The following is a 21,362-nucleotide window of genomic DNA, read 5'->3' on the forward strand; positions in this document are numbered from 1 at the left end:
ATCAGTACTCTAATGGGTTTGGATTCGCCGTTTTTGCACAACCTCCATCATATCCTTGCAGCTGCCGACGACACCACTACCAACAACAAATCAAGCAATGTCGGACCTACCGGTGCTTACGTCTGTGACGCTAGAGCAATGGCTGCAACTCCGGCTGATGTGAAGGAGTATCCCAACACTTACGTCTTCATCGTCGACATGCCGGGTCTGAAGTCCGGAGATATCAAGGTCCAGGTGGAGGAAGACAACGTGTTGGTGATAAGTGGAGAGAGAAAAAGGGAACACGATCAGGAAGAGAAGGAAGGAGTGAAGTACGTGAGGATGGAGAGGAGGATTGGTAAGTTTATGACGAAGTTTGCGTAGCCGGAAAATGCCAATTTGGAGAAGATATCTGCGATTTGTCAAGATGGAGTGCTTACAGTGACGGTGGAGAAACTGCCGCCGCCGGAGCCCAAAAAGCCGAAGACGATTCAGGTCCAGGATGCTTGAAGAACATAAACGGAGTTTGTATGTGGTGAAATTTCTTTTAAAGATTCTGGATCGTGTAAGAAGGATCCTAGCGAGGGCGATCGATAATGTTGGTCATAAGAACTAGTTGCTTCATTGATATCATCAATCTGTAATGGTTTGTTGTTTAGATCTGTATTTCTAGTGTTATTTCTATAATCAATATATTGTGGGTTTTTGAAACCAAATTTCTGGTTGTTATATTTTACTTCGTTTTTTAACCGTTAAAATGGGAAAGTTGTGCTAGACACCTGTGTGCCAAAATTCATATACGAAATTACAAAGCAGTGTGATCATTCATTCGAAATGGTAATGTTCCGGGAAATGTCACTGGGTAAACTTATGTTTTGTTTGATTTGACAAATTATGTTTTTTTTTGTAAACTTTTACCAATGAAGTCATTATTGTTAGTTTTTAACCATTTATCCGTTAATCAGTTATCTAGATTACCGTTAATCAGTTATCTAGATTACAGGAATGACCCTTATGATTTTAATTCTTTCGTAATTGGTCCCTTACCAACTATATTTAAATTATACGATCAAAACTACCACATTTATAAAACTATGTGGACCAAAGTATAAATTTCTTATCTTTTTCCCCGTTAAATCATTTTCTAGATGGCCTAAGTCAAACTATCTCATCACTCAAGAGGGCATACTTGTGAGACATCATCAATCAAACTAAAGAAGTCGACTTGGTTTCTTTGTTTCTGCAACAACTGACCACCTTTAGAACACTTCCTACACTGATTTCTCTCTTTACAACGAGTAGAAGTTTCACTATTTCTACAATTTGAACTAATTATTTTTTGCTTTTTAGCAGCAATATCGTTCATCTTTTTGTGATACAAGTCGTCTTCTCCATTTGCATTGGCATCATGGATTCTAGTTTCAGGTTGATTCAGATGTTTCAAGGATACCATTTTAAGATGTTTTGCAAAAGAAAAGGCAATTAACAATCAGCAACCAACCAAGCTATTCTATTTAGGAAAATAATTGAATCAACAGAATCAATGAAACAATCTCTGGTAAAATATAGCATGATGAATCAAAGGGCAACATTAATTTCGCATAGAAGTGAAGTGACTATGATTATGATAAACAACTTGCTGAAATAAATGTGAAATGGTGATTATTTGAGAGTTTGGTTGTAAATGTGAATCGCATTTATGAAAACCTAAAGTAACATATTCAATCTAATAGGAGATGCAGCTGATAGACGAACTATCAAACTTTTAGCATTCAAAGTTTTGAATCAATTCATTCAACACAAAATATCAAATTTTCAGTGCTAATCTACCGATTAAATTAAAATAAACAACCTTAAGAGTCTAGCGTATGAGACTAAGTTAGACTTACCACAAGATACAAACGAAGAAGGGAAAAGGAAGTAAGTACGGTGAGCCATTTGTGCTTTGTGAACGCGGAGAGACGGAGCCGATCAACTGATGTTGTCGGCGCTACAGGGGTAGTAGAGACAACGGTACGTCGGAATTGGACAATTGGAGCGTAGGTACTGTACTACTACAACAATTTATCTGATGATAGTATTGTAAAAAAAAATGATGACCTTGTTGTGCAAAATTGTTGGTTTTGTGAAGCAGGTGTTGATGGAAAAGTGGGTTTGGGAAGATCATGATAAGAAATTGACACTTTGGTCCCTAAAGTGTCATAAATGTGGCGGTTTTGGTCGCAAAATTTAAACATAGTTGGTAAGGGACCAACTATGAAAAAAATTTAAATCATAGGGGTCATTCCTGTAATTTAGATAACTAGTTAACGGAGGAATGATTAAAAACTAGCGATAATTGCTTAATTGACATGTACGGTAAAAGTTAGATGACATTTTTGCGCAAAAAAAAACATAATTGGTCAAATCGGACAAAACGCATAAGTTCATTGTGCTACAATGACTAAATTAGATAGATTTGGGCTACTTTATGTGTTATATTTTAGTATGTGTTTCATGAGTGTTGTTTCTAGAATTTTTTAGAGTTTGCCAAGTATTAAATTAAAAAGAAACAAAAGCTAACAAGAGTACAAAGATTACACATTTAAAAGGGTAATATAATTTTTGATTTGTACATATTTGATCATTAAGTTTTTTTGTCGTTCATATTTATCCTTTCAACTTGGTTAAATTGTACACATTAAGTGTTTATGACCGACAATTCCAGGTAAACGTGGACGAAAAAAAAAACTCAATGACTAAATGTGTACAAATCTAAAAGTATATTACATTTTTAAGTCATTGTTTCTACATGTTTTGAAGAGTGAAATGTACCAATCAATTCAAATTATATTATGCATTTTATCTATGTTTGGTCCAGAAAAATAAACGAATTTAATGTCATCTAATAGTTTCTTTCTTTCTTTTTTTTCATTAAGCTTTTCCTTTCTAAAGAAAGACCTCGTTTTTGGCCTTCCATGTTATCAAAATCATTGTTCCAAAAACTGCATCAGCGAGAATCCTAGACTTCGAATTCTGCTTAGAGTTCGAATTCAAAAACACCAACAGGTCCTCTAGGGAGCCAATGGGCCTGCTATCCAGATTGCACCCACGAGCAGCCCAATTCCACACCAAATCAGAAACTAAAGGTCCAGAAAAGATGGTCAAACATCTTCCATCATTTTTTTGATACCAAGCGTAGAAGCCACAGGGACTCCTCTTCGGACCATATTTGTGGTTCACGGGATCCTATTAAGAAAAAAAAAAAAAAAAAACCTTTTCAACAAGAAATCAAAATGATGTAAAAATGCTTTGCGAGTTACCGGTCCAAACCCACAAATTATCTAATTTTGAGAACCCGTTATGAGTCTTTGAGAGCAATAGTAAAATCGTCCAATTGTTTCGATTCAGCCTCTTTCCTCTAAAAGAAATTTCCAACTCCAAGACGAAGAGATATGAGAATTGTAGCATATAACAATTTTATCACTAATCAAGGAATTTTTTTTCTACTCAGCCATGTATAATCTCGAAAATCTATTTTTTGAGAGTGGACCCCCTAATGTCTTTCCAAAGCAACGTGTTTTTCCGATTGTTAATTTTTTGAATGAATAAATCCGAAATATTTGTTCCCATTTCTACCAAATCTTCATTTATCTTGACAATGTTGAGCCACACACCTTTGATTGATTTTTTTGCCATGAGACAATTATCATGCCCGTTAAAATTATGAAACGTTTGGATTACTCTAGAACAAAGGCCATGAGAATCAATTTTCTAGATGTGTTTCAAACGCTGAAAATCCAAGAAAAATAACATGAAGTTTTTCGGTTATAAAAAAATGTAAAAAATAATTGTTTGATTTAAAAATAATAATTTGTTAGGTCATAACTACATTATATCATTTGGGCATAGGGTATACATGGCACGAGAACTTATCGTGGCCACGTGGCATGGATGCCACGGTCGTGCACACCACCCAATGGTGCCATTATGCAACGGTTGTGGCCATTCATAGTATTTACCATAAGAGACAACGCCCAATGAAAAGGTTTGTGTAGATTTTAATGTTTTGATGTATTTGACTACCATTTGAACAACTCGAATGTAAAAAAAGATTAAATTTATTTATTTATTACAAACTTAACATATAAATTTACTGTTTCATTACACAATTTTTCACACCATTTTTCCCTCTATTATACACACATACATGGAACAAAATGTCAACACTCTACCAACAAACCCAAACCGGAATGTTGATGTATCGTTTCGTTGGACGCTACACCACGTCAATATATGAGCTTGAATTCACCATAAGTTGGTTTTATGAACTTTCTCAAAAGCACCTTTATCCCACAACAACCACTTTTCCAACAACCTTTTACACAACAATGTTTATTCCAACAACCTTATCAATCCACTTTTGTATACCAACATCCTTTCGTACAACCACGACATTCACAACCACAGCCGTCTCCAGATTCTCCTGATGTAGTACCAAAAACACAATTCCATCAACCAAAACCATCAAAGAGAAAAGGGAAAAAAACGATCCAACAGGAACATGGACTTGGACGGAAAATAAAGAAACCAATTTAGTTAATGCCTAGATTTCGACTAGCCAATACTCGATCAAAGGAAATGCTCAAAAGACAAGATTTTATTTGGGAAAACGTTCGAAACATCTTCCATGACCTAATAGAGTAAGTGGTTTATTGGACAACCGACTAAATTATGAGGTTAAGAAACTAAATTAAATGGAATTCAAAACAACCTCAAGAACATACATAAGTATAAGGCTAACGATGTTGACATCTTCGTCGTGACGCTCAAACAATACCAAGAATCTTAACCTACTCATAAACCTTTTCCCTATTTTAATGCTTGGTATGAGTTGAAGAAGTGTCGGAAATGGCATCTTGTGAACAAATTGATTTCTTCTAGTTCAAAATGTGCAAGGAAAGCCCAATCGCGTAGCCACTCACAACAATCGGACAGGCGAACATTTATCAACATCAACGATGAGCCGGAGGATCTTGAAGCAGAAAAACCTCTATGTCGATTGATAGGAAGGAGTATAGCTAAGAAAGCGGCTTCCGGTTCGGGTTCATAAAATCTAGAGGCAAACAATATCGATCATTCTAAAGATAAATTTTACTTATACGTCCAACTTATAGAGCGGGATGTCACAAGACGGTGTTCCAGAATTTTCCGGACCGATCCAGAAGACGGTGGAACTAGTAATCACGATCCTGAAGAACCTATAACGTCCTAGAATTCTCTAGGACACTAAAGTATAGCATATAATCTTATAGAACTTTGTATCTAAATAAAGATTTTGTAAGAACGATCTAGAATACTCGAGAATGTATGTTACCTAAAAACTTTCCTTTGAGGAGGTGTAAGTTTCCTATAAATAGGGGGAGGAATCATTTGTCCAAACCATCGAGAAGTTGCATTGTAAAGAAGTTAACTTTTGTACTAGAAGCTTTCTTTCATACCTGAAGTGTTCCTTGTCGTGTCTCTTGATTTCTAAGTTCATTAGTATATCTAGATCGTCGAAGATAGCATGACTTAGTTGAAGAAAAGCTAAGTGGCGCATGGTGATTGAGTCGTCCTGTGACACGTGGTATCAGAGCCCAAAGTTTGTGCAAGTAAGAGATTGTATCTATGGAAGGAGGAAGTAATGAAGTAGCCAACGTGCCCCTTGTCGTCGAAGAGAAAGGAAGAATGTCCGAGAAGAGGGACCAGACAATAGATTCCTTAGTGGAAGGATACCGTGGAGCAGTTCGTGGGTGACATTAATGACACGAGTGATGGAATGAAAGAATCCATCAGTGCCATCAAGGAAGAAGTCCTCGTATTGATCAACACCTTGTGAAACGAGTTTCGTGAGAAGATAGGTGCCTTAGAAGCTGAAGAAAATCTCTACAAAGCCGCAATTGCTGGAGGATCTGTTACAAAGATGACGCCACACACATATGTACCTAAACCCTTGAAGTACGGAGGTAAGCGTGACCCTAAACTTCTTGAAGGATTTTTCTGGTCCGTAGAATGCTATTTCAATGCAATCAGGGTAAAAGACGATAAGTCTAAGATAGACACGTTCGTCTTATACCTATGTGAGAATGCCTCCCTATGGTGGAGGCGGAAGCATGTTGACATAGAAAAGGGGCTATACACCATAAATACTTGGGATGAGTTCAAAAGGCAACTCAAGAAGCAATTATGTCACCACAACGCCGAAGATGTAGCAATGAATAAGCTTTGGGGATTAAAACATGTTGGTTCGATTAAAGATCATGTGGTAGAATTTACTGCTTTAATGCTTGAGTTGCTTGACTTATTAGAAAAAGACAAGTTATTTTTATTTCCACGATAGACTATAATCTTGGGCTTATAACGAGCTCAAGCAAAGGAATGTCCAAGATGTTGATGAAGCTATAGTCGTAGCGGAAGACCTAATGGACTTCCGAAGAGATGCCTCGACTAGGAGGACTAGTGGGGGAGATAAAGTCGCACCACGGCCATCACCAAGGGAAGATAGACCCGCTGTTAAACCCTCAACTTTTAAAGGAAAGACGATCAAAGGGGGAGTTATAGGGAGGTGAAATGTTATTTATGTGATGACCTCCATCTGATCAGAGATTGTCCCAAAAAGAAAAGCTTCAACGCCATGGTCTTTGAAGATGAAAATGAAGAAAGGGACGAAGCACAACTAAGCTCGATGCGTCTCCTCAACTCGGTGGCTAAGGAAGAAACAAGAACGAAGAAGGGAGGAAGCATCATGTTCGTGAAGACAAAAGTAAATGGAGAGACCACGAAATCCTTAGTCGATACACGTGCGTCTCACAACTTTCTTGCTGAAGACGAAGAGAAGAAAATGAATATTCAATAAACAAAAGAGATCGGTTGGTTGAAAACAGTAAACTCCCCGTCCGAACCAATCTTGGAGTCACCCATAACGTGCCTATCGAGATAGGAGGATGGAAAGGCACCATAGAATTAACAGTAGTCCCTATGGATGATTATCACATGGTGTTAGGAATGGATTTTCTAAACGAAGTACACCCTTTTTCTTTTGAAGATCAAACTATGCGTCTTACCATGGGCTCTACGATTCACATCGTACCCTTGGAAAGGAACAAGACGGAATCTCGAATCATCTCTGCCATGCAATTAAATAAAGGACTCTGAAAGGGCGAAATGATGTTCCTAGCCACATTAAAAGAAGAAGTTGAACCCACCAAGTTGGAAGTTCTAAAGGAAATTAAGAAGGTGCTAGAAGAGTTCAAAGACGTAATTCCACCGCAGTTGCCAAAGAAGTTACCACCAAGAAGGGAAGTAGACCGCGAGATATAACTTAAACCAGTAGCCAAGCCACCAGCGATGTGTCCTTATAGAGTGGCTCCACCGGAGTTAGAGGAACTAACAATTGAAAGATTTACTAGACGTTGGGTTTATTAGACCTTCCAAAGCCCCGTTTGGTGCCCCGATGTTATTACAAAAGAAGCATAAAGGTAGCTTGAGAATATGCATCGACTACCGAGCACTAAACAAGGTAACTGTGAAAAACAAGTACCCCATACCCTTGGTAGCAGATCTCTTTGATCAACTTGTAAAGACATGATGGTTTTCAAAGTTAGATCTGTGATCGGGATATTGGCAAGTGCGTATAGCGGATGGAGACGAACCGAAGACGACGTGCGTGACAAGGTACGGATCATTCGATTTCTTAGTAATGCCCTTCGGTTTAACCAACACACCTGCTACATTTTTCACCTTGATGAATAAGATATTCCATTCGTTCTTAGATAAATTTGTGGTGGTGTACTTGGACGACATTATGGTGTACTCGGAGTCGTTGGAGGAGCACATCAGACACCTACGCTCGGTTTTCCAAACACTTAAGGAAGACCAACTATATGTAAAAGTGGAGAAGTGTTCCTTCACACAACCTGAAGTATCATTTTTGGGGCATAAAATTACGGATGGAAAGATCCATATGGATGAAGACAAGGTGCGAGCTATCAAAGAATGGGGAGTGCCAAAGAAAGTGTCTGAACTACGATCATTCTTAGGCTTAATTAATTATTATTGAAGGTTCATATCCAGCTACTCGGCTGTCACAACTAGCATTTTCAACTGGGAAATTCTATTTTCCATGTAAACATCAGCTACTGTAAAAACTTGTACTCTAAGTGAATATCATGCTATATGCTAACATGAAACCATCCATTTGAATCCAAACTCTTGATTTAAGTTCAAAACCTAATAAAACACATTTCATATGGATTGAAAACCCTAGAAATCCCGGTTCAAGTTATTATGGACTAGGATCCTCTTATTGGGCTTAATGGACCAATAAACTTTCAATTTAACTACTTTGGGCTCTAATTGGACCCACATCCATGAAATTAGGGTATTTTGGGTCATATGGGCCTAGAATAATCCATCTTATTTCTAATGGGCCATGATGGGCCATAACTAGTTTCAATAGCCCTAATGGGCCGTAAACTACATTATTGGGCTTCTTTGGGCCGTGAACTCTCATAAAGGCTCAATAGGCCGAAAAATAATTATTTTGGGCCCATGAACTCGAAATAAGACAAGAGAGGGCCAAACTAGCTCATTTCCTTTTCTCCTAGCCCATTCTCGGCCCAATTAAAAAAAAGAAAAAGAAAAGATAAGATAAGATAATGAAAGATTTGTGTGTGTTTGACACCTCATAATTACATGGAAGACATCCATGCATTGTCTTCCATGTATCTAGGCTAAGTGTGTATTACCTCCCATATAACCAAGCAAGTTTTCTTCCCTCTTCCTTCTTAAATAGTCGGCCAAGAAGTCACCACCACTCCCCTCATTCTCATTTCAAGTATCAAACACATATTCTTTCCTCTCTAACTCAAGGACAGAATCCCCCTACTTCCCTTGCAATTTTCGTGATCTTGGTGTGTGTTTTCAAGAGCTTCTCATCAAATTCCATCCTCTAGGTAAGTTGTCATCATACACAAGTTATTACCTTCCATTTTAGGCTAAGATTATTCCTCATAAACACTTCATTTCGTGTTCAAGCTCTCTAGGACTTCCTAAGTTCGAAACTCTTCCCAAAGGAGCATTCAAGGCCAAAAATCCTCTCAAACCTTCATCAAAACCGAATTCAAACCTCAAAGTGAGTTCATACCCCCTTATTTTCGGTTTTACTTTGTTTTTAGGGGAGAATACAAGTTGTTTTGTGTAGATCTATGTGTATATGTATGACTAGGTGTGTTTTTATGAATTATTTGATGATTATGTGTTGTTTACTTCATAAATCTAAAAATATGTTAAGAATATGAAGTTTATCACTTGGATCTACATAAAAACCTTGAGAAAAGTATGTGTTATCACATATAATACATGTAAACTTGTAGATCTGGGATTTATACACTTAAAATAGCAAAAACAAGTGTTGTGTACAAACATGGATAACTTAAACTCAAAAATCAGCCCTTGACAGAAAAGTTTGGTCCAATCTCGAACTGTTTTGACCACCTTAATGGTAATATTTTCTAAAACTGTTTTAAATGCAAAAAGTTCAGATTTATACCTTTAAAATGACTACTCTCACGTTTTCATACCGTTTTTCTACAATTTTTGGCGAATTTTACAAAACTGCCTATCATATTTGAAATAATCTCGGACCAGCCTGTGAAGGTGATCAATTTCTCACTGGATAGAGGCCATTAGAAATTATGAGAAAAATTGTTAACAAAGTAGACAAAATTTCCAAACTTCCAGAGTTTACGGATCCAAATTTCGACTTACGGTGATTTTTCTACAAATTTTCCAACAACCGGGTCAAAAAAGTCAAAAACCATAAAAATGTGTATTTCCCAAAAATCAAGCCAAAAATGATATTTTTGACAAAAATGGATTAGAAATGTTATTTTTACCAAAAACTAGCCATAAATACAAGTTTTGAACAAAATGGGGACAAAAGTGTTATTTTTACTAAGATTGGGCCTTAATTGTAAATTTTTTGCTTATTGGGCCAAGAATGTCATTTTTACAAAAAGTGGGCTTTTTATGCTATTTTGGTAAGTAATTTGACTAATACTAAGCAATAAAATAACAAACAGACTAATTTTGCCATTCGTATAATATTGGGCCTTAGAGGCCTATTAATATGCTTGATAGGTCCTGAATACTAGTTATTTGTTTATTAGGACTCACTGACCCATTAACATGCGCGACGGACCTTGGATACTATTTGCGTGCTATTTGGGCCTATAAATATCTTACATGTGAAATGGGCCTTAGTTGTCCTTTTACATATATTTTGGGCCTATGTTATATAATCTCATTTCTTTCGGGCCTGAAAATGACTTACGTGTTCAATGAGACTCAGTGGTCGACAGACATGATTCATTGGGCCCGGAATGAGTTTATATGTTTCTCTAAGCATAAAATTCGATTAAGGATCTAGTGAGACTTGTCGGTTGACACCTATTGAGTGTATGATCGTAGCTTGTAGTTATAATCAGAGTCTCTTGGAGGGAGAGCGGGGTTTTGTGTATAGATCTATACAGGGATGACACCCCACACCCGAGCTGTTCGCTACAGTTAGACTACATTAGTCTAGGGTGACTATAACCTTATTCTATTTTTCCATCGGCGTTCACAAACGCCAAGACAGGCGAAATTGTCATTATTTAGTATGGTTATGACGGCTCACTTAGAGGAATTAACGTTATGAAGTTTGCGGAAGACCATTCTCTTTTCTCTTGGATTACTCGGAAACTTACTCACACTGGTACTCAACCTCGGGGTTGGTACGACAGCTTTCTCTTTTCTTCTTTTACAGGCAACATCGGGTTGTCTGGGGGCATTCTATTTACATTCTCTTCATTCACTTTTGGGATTCTATTAATCAATAACACACATGCATTGATACCAGATCGGACACAAACATACTAAATTATTTTAAGAAAATACAGGATTTTCTTGTGATTACAAAGTTATATTAATCATTTTCTCAAACATGCTTATGAACTCACCGGCATTTTTATGTTGACCTTTTTAAATTAACTTGTATTCTTAGGAAACCGTTGAAGCAAGTTGGGACGAACAAACTAATGGATGTTTTGTTATATTTCTATTTCATCAGACTTTATATATTTTGGCATGTAATATTCAAATACAATACTCGATGTAAACAATTAATGTTGTTATATTACATGTGTGATGATGATGATGTTACGTTTCAATTATATACTCTGTGATGATACTACAACAATGGAGTCACGCTCAAGCCCCCAGACGTTTCCGCCGTCTGGTTCAGGGGTGTGACAGATTGGTATCAGAGCATTGTTTATAGTGAACTGGCATATCTAATCATACAGAATATGCAACGATAAATACAATGGGACTAAAACACTCTGAATAAAATGCATACCTAGGTGTACATTAAAACTATAACACTAAAAGTCTCTGGAGGAAATTGAACACCATGATTAAACCCAGACAATTTTGTAGTTGTATTAGGGATAAATATAGCCTGATCAACTATATTTATTCAAAATACGACCAACATGTGGCTGGGAGTGATCATGTTGGGAAATGAATCTAGAAACTTACCTCGTATCCAAAAAGCTTTTAGGGAACTCAAACATAAACAAAATTAAAATACTATAGGAGTATTTGGTGTGCTATTTGTTTCTAGTATTTATACACTTTCGTACAGACTCTATGGCCAGGTATCATTAGCCAGGAGACCCCTATCTCCCTAGTCAGGGGAATGCAGGGTGGCTTGACTCAGAGGAAGAACCAGAGGAGGAACATGAAGAAGAACTTGCAGATGGACCAGCTGAGCCAGTGGTGGACCTCGAAGAGGAAGACCTCGAGGGCAATGACGATGATGACTCGGATGCCGAGTCCAAGGTCATCAATCCTCCATACAGGGCCAGAGTACCGGCTTATCGTATGGGCCCCGATGGCCCCATGCCCCATGGGCAGTCGATATTAGGAGGTGGAGTCGCCAGTAGGGGATACGACCGCCCTACGGTATGAACCGAGGTCTTTTCGATCTTAGTCATGGGGGACCAGCTGACCGGGCCCTCTCGGACATGGTCCGGCGCACCCGGGACATTGGCAACCAAGCTCAGGACACCCCAAATCAAACGGACCAAATGTGGGCTGCTTTTGAGAGAGATGAGAGACAAACACAGGGAATGATCGGGGACTTCCAAGCGAGACAGTCAGTTTGGGAGGCACGACTACGAGACACCGAGCGATAAGTAGCTTATCTCCAGGGTGCATCCACTTCATCAGCACCACCACCAGACACTTTCCGCCATAATTAGGATCAGCTTTTCCCCCCACTACTATCCGTTATGACTCTCTTTCGTGTACTAGGATGGTACTCACTAATGAAACAACTATTTGTTCTTCTTATTTCGTGTTATTGCATGAGTCCACTTATATGCACAACCGAACCCCCGAAACCGCTAGATACTCAAGGATCTCGAAACCAAAACAACCTATATACTCTATGGACAGACTTAATATTTGTGCCAAAACTACGATTACCTACTACCATAAATACATCATAGGGATGTAGATTGAAACATTGTGAATCATACGACAAAACGCGAAGTTTATAGAGTACAACCAGAAATGAGCATCGTTACTTACGATGTTGCTTATCATCATGCAACAAAAAATGTCATCCCACAGAAATAACAAGCACACCCGTAAGACACCAATCCTGCAGATGGACTCTGCTACATTCCAAGCTGCTGTAACAGCTGCCGTAACCGTTGCTATGGCACAACTCAACGCAAACAACACCAACAGAGATTGAGATAACGTCGACAACTCCAGCCAAAGTAACGACCGTGGAACCCAACGGGTGATAGCTTATCAAGACACTCCAAAACCCAAGCTGAAGAGCAGGAAGAGAGAGTCTAGGAGTAAGAGGAAGGGACAACCAACTAAAGGGTCCTCGAAGAAACAACATGTTGTTGCTGTCCATGCGACCATGACACCTACTACATCATCACCAGCAAGACCATATGCTGGAAGTCTTCCAAGATGCAACAAGTGCAATTTCCATCATAAAGGAGCCTGCCGGAAGCCGTATTGCAATAGATGCAACAAGAAAGGACACACCACCCGATACTGCAGATCTCAACCACAACAGAACCAACAGCCAAACTACAACAACAACAATAACCACAACAACAATAACAACGACAATAATGTTGGGGTTAGTCACACTTGTTACAGATGTGGAGGGACCAGCCATTTCAGACGCAATTGCCCCAAAGTCAACAACCAGGGGGCAGGAGGATCAGGAAGGATCTTGACTTCGGGTTAAGGTGAGACAATTCAAGACCCAACTATTGTTACTGGTACGTTCCCACTTAACAACACCTTCACTTGCATCTTATTCGTTAGTGGAGCTGAGCGAAGCTTCGTTAGTAACAAATTCAAACACTTACTAAAACAACAACCCCGGAAGCTAAAAGAAGCCTTCATGGTGGAGATGGATAATGGGAAAACCTAAACAACCAAAGATGTTTACGTAGGGTGCACATTAACACTAAACAACCATTCATTTCAAATAGATTTGATGCCAGTAAGTATTAGGAGTTTTGATGTGATAACCGACATGGATTAGTTAAGCCCTCACCGTGCAGATATTATGTGCCAGGAGAAGGTCGTTCACCTTCACCTCCCCAATCATGAAACCCTAATTTTCTACGACGATAAACTCGGCGCCAATCTTCGTCTTACCTCATGCATCAAGGCACAGAAGTGCCTGCACAAGAAGATCTATGCATTCCTCGCTCATGTTGTGATGAAGCCAAGGAAGAAGTAAACATTAAAGACATCCTAGTGGCATGCGAATTTCCGGATGTATTTCCTGAAGACCTTCCGGGAATATCCCCAGAAAGACAGGTTGGATTTCGAATCGACCTCATACCAGGAGCCACATCAATTGCCAATTCACCCTACAGGTTAGCTTCCGCCGAAATTCAGAAATTATCCAGTCAATTAAGAGAATGGTTGAGCAAAGGATTCATCAGACCAAGCTTCTCACCCTGGGGAGCTCCAGTCTTGTTCGTCAGGAAGAAAGACGGATCCTTCGGAATGTGCATCGATTATAGGGAATTGAATAAGCTCACCGTCAAAAACCGATACCCACTTCCAGGGGATTGACGACCTATTTTACCAGCTTCAAGGAGCTAGTTATTTCTCTAAAATAGATCTAAGAACCGACTATCATCAACTTCGAGTCCGAGAAGAGGAAATTCCAAATACTGCTTTCCGAACTCGATACGGTCATTACGAATTCGTTGTTATGCCCTTGTGGTCTGACGAATTCCCTCGTGGTATTCATGGACCCCACGAACCAAGTTCTCCACTCATTCTTAGACAACCCTTTAATTATTTTCATCGATAACGTACTCGTCTGCTCTCGAAAACAAGAACAAACCCAGTCAACAACTACAGTCGGCTTTGGAGGCATCGAGTCGGGGAATACCGCGAAAGAAACACTGTGGGGAATGAATAAAAACCTCGAAGTCAAAAAGACGAAGCTTATTATTGCAAAAGTTAGATTAGGCGCTAACTGGATGATCGTCATTAGGTTAACTATGTCTGCCCACTTCCTGCCAATGAAGGAATCATACAAGATGGAAAGGTTAACTCGAACCTATATAAAAGAGATCGTGAGACTTCCTGGGGTACCAGTATCTATTATCTCGGATCGGGATAACGGATTTACTTCAAGATTTTGACAGTCACTTCAGAAGGTTATGGGAACACAGCTAGACATGAGCACTGCTTACCACCCTTAAACCGATGGCTAAAGCGAACGAACCATCCAAACGCTCGAAGACATGCTCCGAGCATGTGTGATTGATTTCGGAAAGTCGTGGGATACCCATTTGCCCTTGATTGAATTCTCATACAAGAATAACTATCACACGAGCATCAAGGTTGCTCCTTTTGAGGCTTTTTATGGACGTAAATGTAGATCGCCTCTATGTTGGGATGAGGTAGGTGACACCCAACTAGCAAAAGGACAATCACCCGACAACACTCTTATAGGACCTGAAATCATTCGAGAGACCTACTGAAAAGATAATCCAAATCAGAGCTCGACTCCAAGCATCACGAGATCGACAAAAGAGTTATGCTGACAAACGGCGAAAGCCTCTGGAATTCCAAGTCGAAGATCGAGTGCTATTGAAAGTCTCTCCCTGGAAAGGAATGATCCTCTTTGGGAAACGGGGAAAACCGAACTCGCGATACATCGGACCGTTCGAGATTCTTGCCCGAATTGGTCCGGTAGCCTATAAGCTGCAACTACCTTCAGAGCTCAGCAATGTACACCCCGTGTTCCACGTCTCGAATTTTAAAAAGTGCTTATCAGATGAAACTCTTGTCATTTCTTTAGAAGAGATCGAAATAAACGAGAATCTCCTGTTCGTTGAAGAACCAGTCGAGAAAAGTCAAAAAAGTCAAATTTTCCAGAGTTTACGGATCCAAAATTCGACTTACGATGATTTTCTACAAATTTTCCAACAACCGGGTCAGAAAAGTCAAAAACCATAAAAATGTGTATTTCCCAAAAATCAAGCGAAAAATTATATTTTTGACAAAAATGGGTTAGAAATGTTATTTTTACCAAAAACTAGCCATAAATACAAGTTTTGACCAAAATGGGGACAAAAGTGTTATTTTTACTAAGATTGGGCCTTAATTGTAAATTTTTGGCTTATTGGGCCAAGAATGTCATTTTTACAAAAAGTGGGCTTTTTATGCTATTTTGGTAAGTAATTTGACTAATACTAGCAATAAAATAACAAACAGACTAATTTTGCCATTCGTATAATATTGGGCCTTAGAGGCCTATTAATATGCTTGATAGGTCCTGAATACTAGTTATTTGTTTATTGGGTCTCACTGACCCATTAACATGCGCGACGGACCTTGGATACTATTTGCGTGCTATTTGGGCCTATAAATACCTTACATGTGAAATGGGCCTTAGTTGTCCTTTTACATATATTTTGGGCCCATGTTATATAATCTCATTTCTTTCGGGCCTGAAAATGACTTACGTGTTTAATGAGACTCAGTGGTCGGCAGACATGATTCATTGGGCCCGGAATGAGTTTATATGTTTCTCTAAGCGTAAAATTCGATTAAGGATCTAGTGAGACTTGTCGGTTGACACCTATTGAGTGTATGATCGTAGCTTGTAGTTATAATCAGAGTCTCTTGGAGGGACAGCGGGGTTTTGTGTATAGATCTATATAGGGATGACACCCCACACCCGAGCTGTTCGCTACAGTTAGACTACATTAGTCTAGGGTGACTATAACCTTATTATATTTTTCCATCGGCGTTCACAAACGCCAAGACAGGCGAAATTGTCATTATTTAGTATGGTTATGACGGCTCACTTAGAGGAATTAACGTTATGAAGTTTGCAGAAGACCATTCTCTTTTCTCTTGGATTACTCGGAAACTTACTCACACTGGTACTCAACCTCGGGGTTGGTACGGCAGCTTTCTCTTTTCTTCTTTTACAGGCAACATCGGGTTGTCTGGGGGCATTCTATTTACATTCTCTTCATTCACTTTTGGGATTCTATTAATCAATAACACACATGCATTGATACCAGATCGGACATAAACATACTAAACTATTTTAAGAAAATACAGGATTTTCTTGTGATTACAAAGTTATATTAATCATTTTCTCAAACATGCTTATGAACTCACCAACATTTTTATGTTGACCTTTTTAAATTAACTTGTATTCTCAGGAAACCGTTGAAGCAAGTTGGGACGAACAAACTAATGGATGTTTTGTTATATTTCTATTTCATCAGACTTTAATTATTTTGGCATGTAATATTCAAATACAATACTCGATGTAAACAATGAATGTTGTTATATTACATGTGTGATGATGATGATGTTACGTTTCAATTATATACTCTGTGATGATACTACAACAATAGAGTCACGCTCAAGCCCCCGGACGTTTCCGCCGTTTGGTTCGGGGGTGTGACATCGGCTAAAGCCGCACCATTGACATACATCCTAAAGAAAAAAGTAGCTTGGGAATGGACGGAAAACTGCCAAAAGACCTTCGATGACCTGAAGAAAGTTGTCATTGAAGAACCAATATTGAAGCTACCACACTATTCTAAGCCATTCCAGGTACAAACTAATGCTTCTGACTTTGCTATTGGAGGGGTGTTAATACAAGATGACCATCCTGTGGCATACGAAAGTCGAAAACTAAACGAAACAGAATGAAGATATCCAGTACATGACAAGGAGATGACAACCATTATTCATTGTCGTCGAGTATAGAAACATTACCTGCTGGGAAGCCGATTCGTAATCCAAACAGACAATGTAGCCACGAGGACGTCAAGGATTTCAGTGGGGGAGGGTATCACAAGACGGTGTTCTAGAATTTTCCAGACCAATCCAGAAGACGGTGGAACTAGTAATCACAATCTTGAAGAACCTAGAACGTCCTAGAATTCTATAGGACACTAAAGTATAACATATAATCTTATAGAACTTTGTATCTAAATAAAGATCTTGTAAGAACGATCTAGAATACTCGAGAATGTACGTTACCTAGAAACTTCCCTTTGAGGAGGTGTAAGTTTCCTATAAATAGGGGAGGGCTCATTTGTCCAAACCATCGAGAAGTTGCATTGTAAAGAAGTTAAGTTCTATAATAGAAGCTTTATTTCATACCTGAAGTGTCCCTTGTCGTGTCTCTTGCTTTCTAAGTTCATTAGTATATCTAGATCATCGAAGATAGTCTGACTTAGTTGAAGAAAAGCTAAGTGGTGCATGGTGATTGAGTCGTCTCGTGATAGGGAGGTTGAAATTATGGAGGAAGCAGAAAAAAAAATTAAAGAAATGAAATTGGGAAAGCAAAAAAAGAACAGTATGGAAAATTTTAAGATGAAAGCCAACGATTACGAATGGAATGATCTAGAGATATTTCTTGTGATGAAATGAAGCATCCAAGAAAAATATCGGACTATATGTACAAACACACATACTCAAACGAACCCTTCGTTTGAAATCCTTTGAGTTGTATACACAATTATCCACAAAGTAATTGTGATATAGACGTTCGTGTGTTACCGCACGATTTCTGTATAACCTCGCACTTCTTGTTCGTAGAGTGGCTTCATTCTTTTCTTGTACTTCATTAGTGTAATACTCGTATATCATACTGTTTAACACATCATCATCATTGGAAGACGAGTCAAACAGATCTATAATATAAAATATGTTGGAAATTTGTATAAAATAGATAGGCAAAATGGTAGTTGTGTTTAAAAGTATTAAGTGGATATTATATTTATAGAGGTAAAAAAATATTTTTTTTTTCAAAAATTGACCGTCCATTTGACCGTTTGAATTGACCTCCATACGTGTGGCCTTGCGTCGAATTGTCCACGCGTTATGATTGGGCGGTGTTCCAAGTAGCTCAACGGCATGGAGGAAGCCCAACTCAGCCTCCTCCGCGCCATTTTCGAACCATACCTAGCAACCTTAAAAAAATTACAAGAAAGGGAGTGTGATTTTGGGAAGTCGAGATGAAGCTTTGGTGGTTGTGGTGAGGATGGGAAAAGCGATAGCGTAGGGAGGTGATGACCGAAAAAATTTAGAAGGATCATCTGTAGAGAAAATAGATTCATGCTCAATTTGTTTTATAAAGCACAAAGCTCAATAAAACCATATAAATAATGCATATTTTTTATTAACCATGCTAGATTTATATAAATAATGCATATTTTTTATTAACCATGCTAGATTTATTGTGTTCTAATTGTCTTTTTCTAGTAATGGTTTGTGTTTTAATGCTTTTAATAATAATAAAATAAATAAATAAATGAAAGAAATTGAAAAGTGATTATTAAATCATTTTTGTTTGGTTGTTCTAAAAAACATATTAATCATTTTGTTATTTTCGTAAATCTACAAAATCAAAATTTACCTTTATCCACTCATGCTTTGCTTTGGACCTAATGTTAAGTTCAAATTTTTTTGAACCAAATTAAAATAAAAATAACAAAAGGATAGGAACCACCATTGAAGTTTTTGTTTGATTAAAGTATTTATTTAAATAATATAAAATTATAAATAATTTTTTATCGAGTAAGGTGTTGTTTGTTTTTTTATAAAAACCTCTTCAAACCACTTATTGCTGCGCGGCGCAGCACACGCGCATCACTTTCCCTCTCGCAGCAGTTTGTTTTTTTGGAAGACTTCAGATTACAAAACCTCTGCGCGTGTGCTGCGTGGCGCAACCCTTGACTTGCCTCTTCTAACCTCTTCAGCTTTCATTTTTTCCAAGTGTTTTTTTAAGAATTTTTGTATAACTTATTTTTTTTTAAACTTTGATTTTCTTAAATTTTTATTTATGGATGTGATACAATTTATTTTTATAGTTTCCACGATTTTTTTTAATTTCATTTTTTTTTACCGTTTCTATTAATAATATTTTCAATTTCAGTTGCATCTTTTTTAACATGTGTAATTTTTTACGAACTTTGTAGACATCTTTTGCAATACTTTCTTAATTTTTTTATTATTTTCTTTTTTAATGTTTTTTAAAATTTGTTTTTTTTCTAGAATAAAACTATTAGCTTCTTTTATATTTTTTTAAGTTTTTTTTTTAAAAGTTTTGTATTTTTGTTTTTTTACATGTTCCTTTTATTATTATTTCAATGTTTTAAGACTAGAATTATTAAATTTCGGTGTTGAGAACTATTTTCAGTTTATAAAATTAGTTTATTTAAATTTCAGTTTACTGCAGCAGTCTGCAGATGTTAAAAAACAAACATGCTTCTTAATATAGGCTGCAACCATTTGTTCCACCTCTTCTGCTACAGAGGATTGCAGAGGTGGTCCGCAGACTTCATGAATTTTCGTTTCGAAAAAACAAACAACACCTAAGATTTTTTATGACAAAAGACAGAGTTAGCGGGTATTGGATATGGACAAGCCTCATTCTCCCGTATAAAAAGAAGCTGCTAGAAGCTCCTCATTTCGGTTTCCTCTTTCCCCTTCTTTCTAGAAACTACTTTTCCTTCCTCTTCCTCTAGGCTCTACCATATAAATCCACCTTCAAGATGTTTGACTCGGCATTCTGCAACCACAAAACATTTCAACTAGTACTTTATTTTTCAATTGCACTCGAATTTTGAAAAAAAAGTCATTAACAGAAAGCGAAATGGACATCAGTACTCTAATGGGTTTCGATTCACCGTTTTTGCACAACCTCCACCATATCCTTGCAGCCACCGACGACACCACCACCAACAACAAATCAAGCAATGCCGGACCTACTGGCGCTTACGTCCGTGACGCCAGAGCAATGGCTGCAACTCCGGCCGATGTGAAGGAGTATCCCAACTCTTACGTCTTCATCGTCGATATGCCTGGTCTGAAGTCCGGAGATATCAAGGTCCAGGTGGAGGAAGACAATGTGTTGGTGATAAGTGGAGAAAGGAAAAGGGAACATGATCAGGAAGAGAAGGAAGGAGTGAAGTACGTGAGGATGGAGAGGAGGATCGGGAAGTTTATGAGGAAGTTTGCGTTGCCGGAAAATGCCAATTTGGAGAAGATATCTGCGATTTGTTAAGATGGAGTGCTTACAGTGACGGTGGAGAAACTGCCACCTCCGGAGCCCAAGAAGCCAAAGACGATTCAGGTCCAGGTTGCTTGAAGAACAGAATCTACTCTTTGTTGTTTTGCTCTGTTTTTTGTAATGGTTTGTTCTTTTGCTCTTGTTAGTTTGATTTGGTAGTTATAATCAATTACGATTGTTGGTTTCTGAAATCAATATTTGGTTGTTTTGTTTTACTTCGGTTTGTAGAAATTTAAATATGAAATTAAAATGGGTTTCTTTGTAACAATGTGTGTCAATTTTGTGCACCTGCAGAAAGAAAATGTATATACGAAGTAATGAAGCGACACATTCATTTGATTGGACTTGTATTAATCAAGTAAAACGAATGAAATCGAAAATCAAATCAGTTTGAGAATTATTTTCACTGTATTTAAATGCTTTTAAAAATTAAAACAAGTTTTTTTTTGTAACCCTTGACCTCAAAAAAAAAAAAAAAAACCACCACCGGATACCACTGGATTATAAGGCCTATGGTAATTAAAATAAGTAAGTTACTATTTAAATGTAGGGCAAATGTCATATTAACCCATCAAAATTATTGTGTTTGTTTTAAAAGGTCGCTAAATTATTATTTTTTGCACATTAAAGGAACAAACTTACATTTCTCTGTTTTAAAATACCCTTATGTAACCTGAAACCGGATTCAAAGGTAATATACAAACTT

At 37.8% G+C, this 21,362-nt stretch overlaps 2 pseudogenes; both read left to right on the forward strand.

Annotated features, from left to right (window-relative positions):
- Positions 1-492, forward strand: LOC145124877 (17.9 kDa class II heat shock protein pseudogene; annotated as a pseudogene).
- Positions 493-20,239: 19,747 nt separating this feature from the next.
- Positions 20,240-20,766, forward strand: LOC145124729 (17.9 kDa class II heat shock protein pseudogene; annotated as a pseudogene).
- The last annotated feature ends 596 nt before the right edge of the window (positions 20,767-21,362 follow it).

This window comes from Lactuca virosa, chromosome 7 (assembly GCF_052849685.1).
Source record: "Lactuca virosa cultivar CGN04683 chromosome 7, Lactuca_virosa_CGN04683_v6, whole genome shotgun sequence".
Classification (NCBI taxonomy): Eukaryota; Viridiplantae; Streptophyta; class Magnoliopsida; order Asterales; family Asteraceae; genus Lactuca; species Lactuca virosa.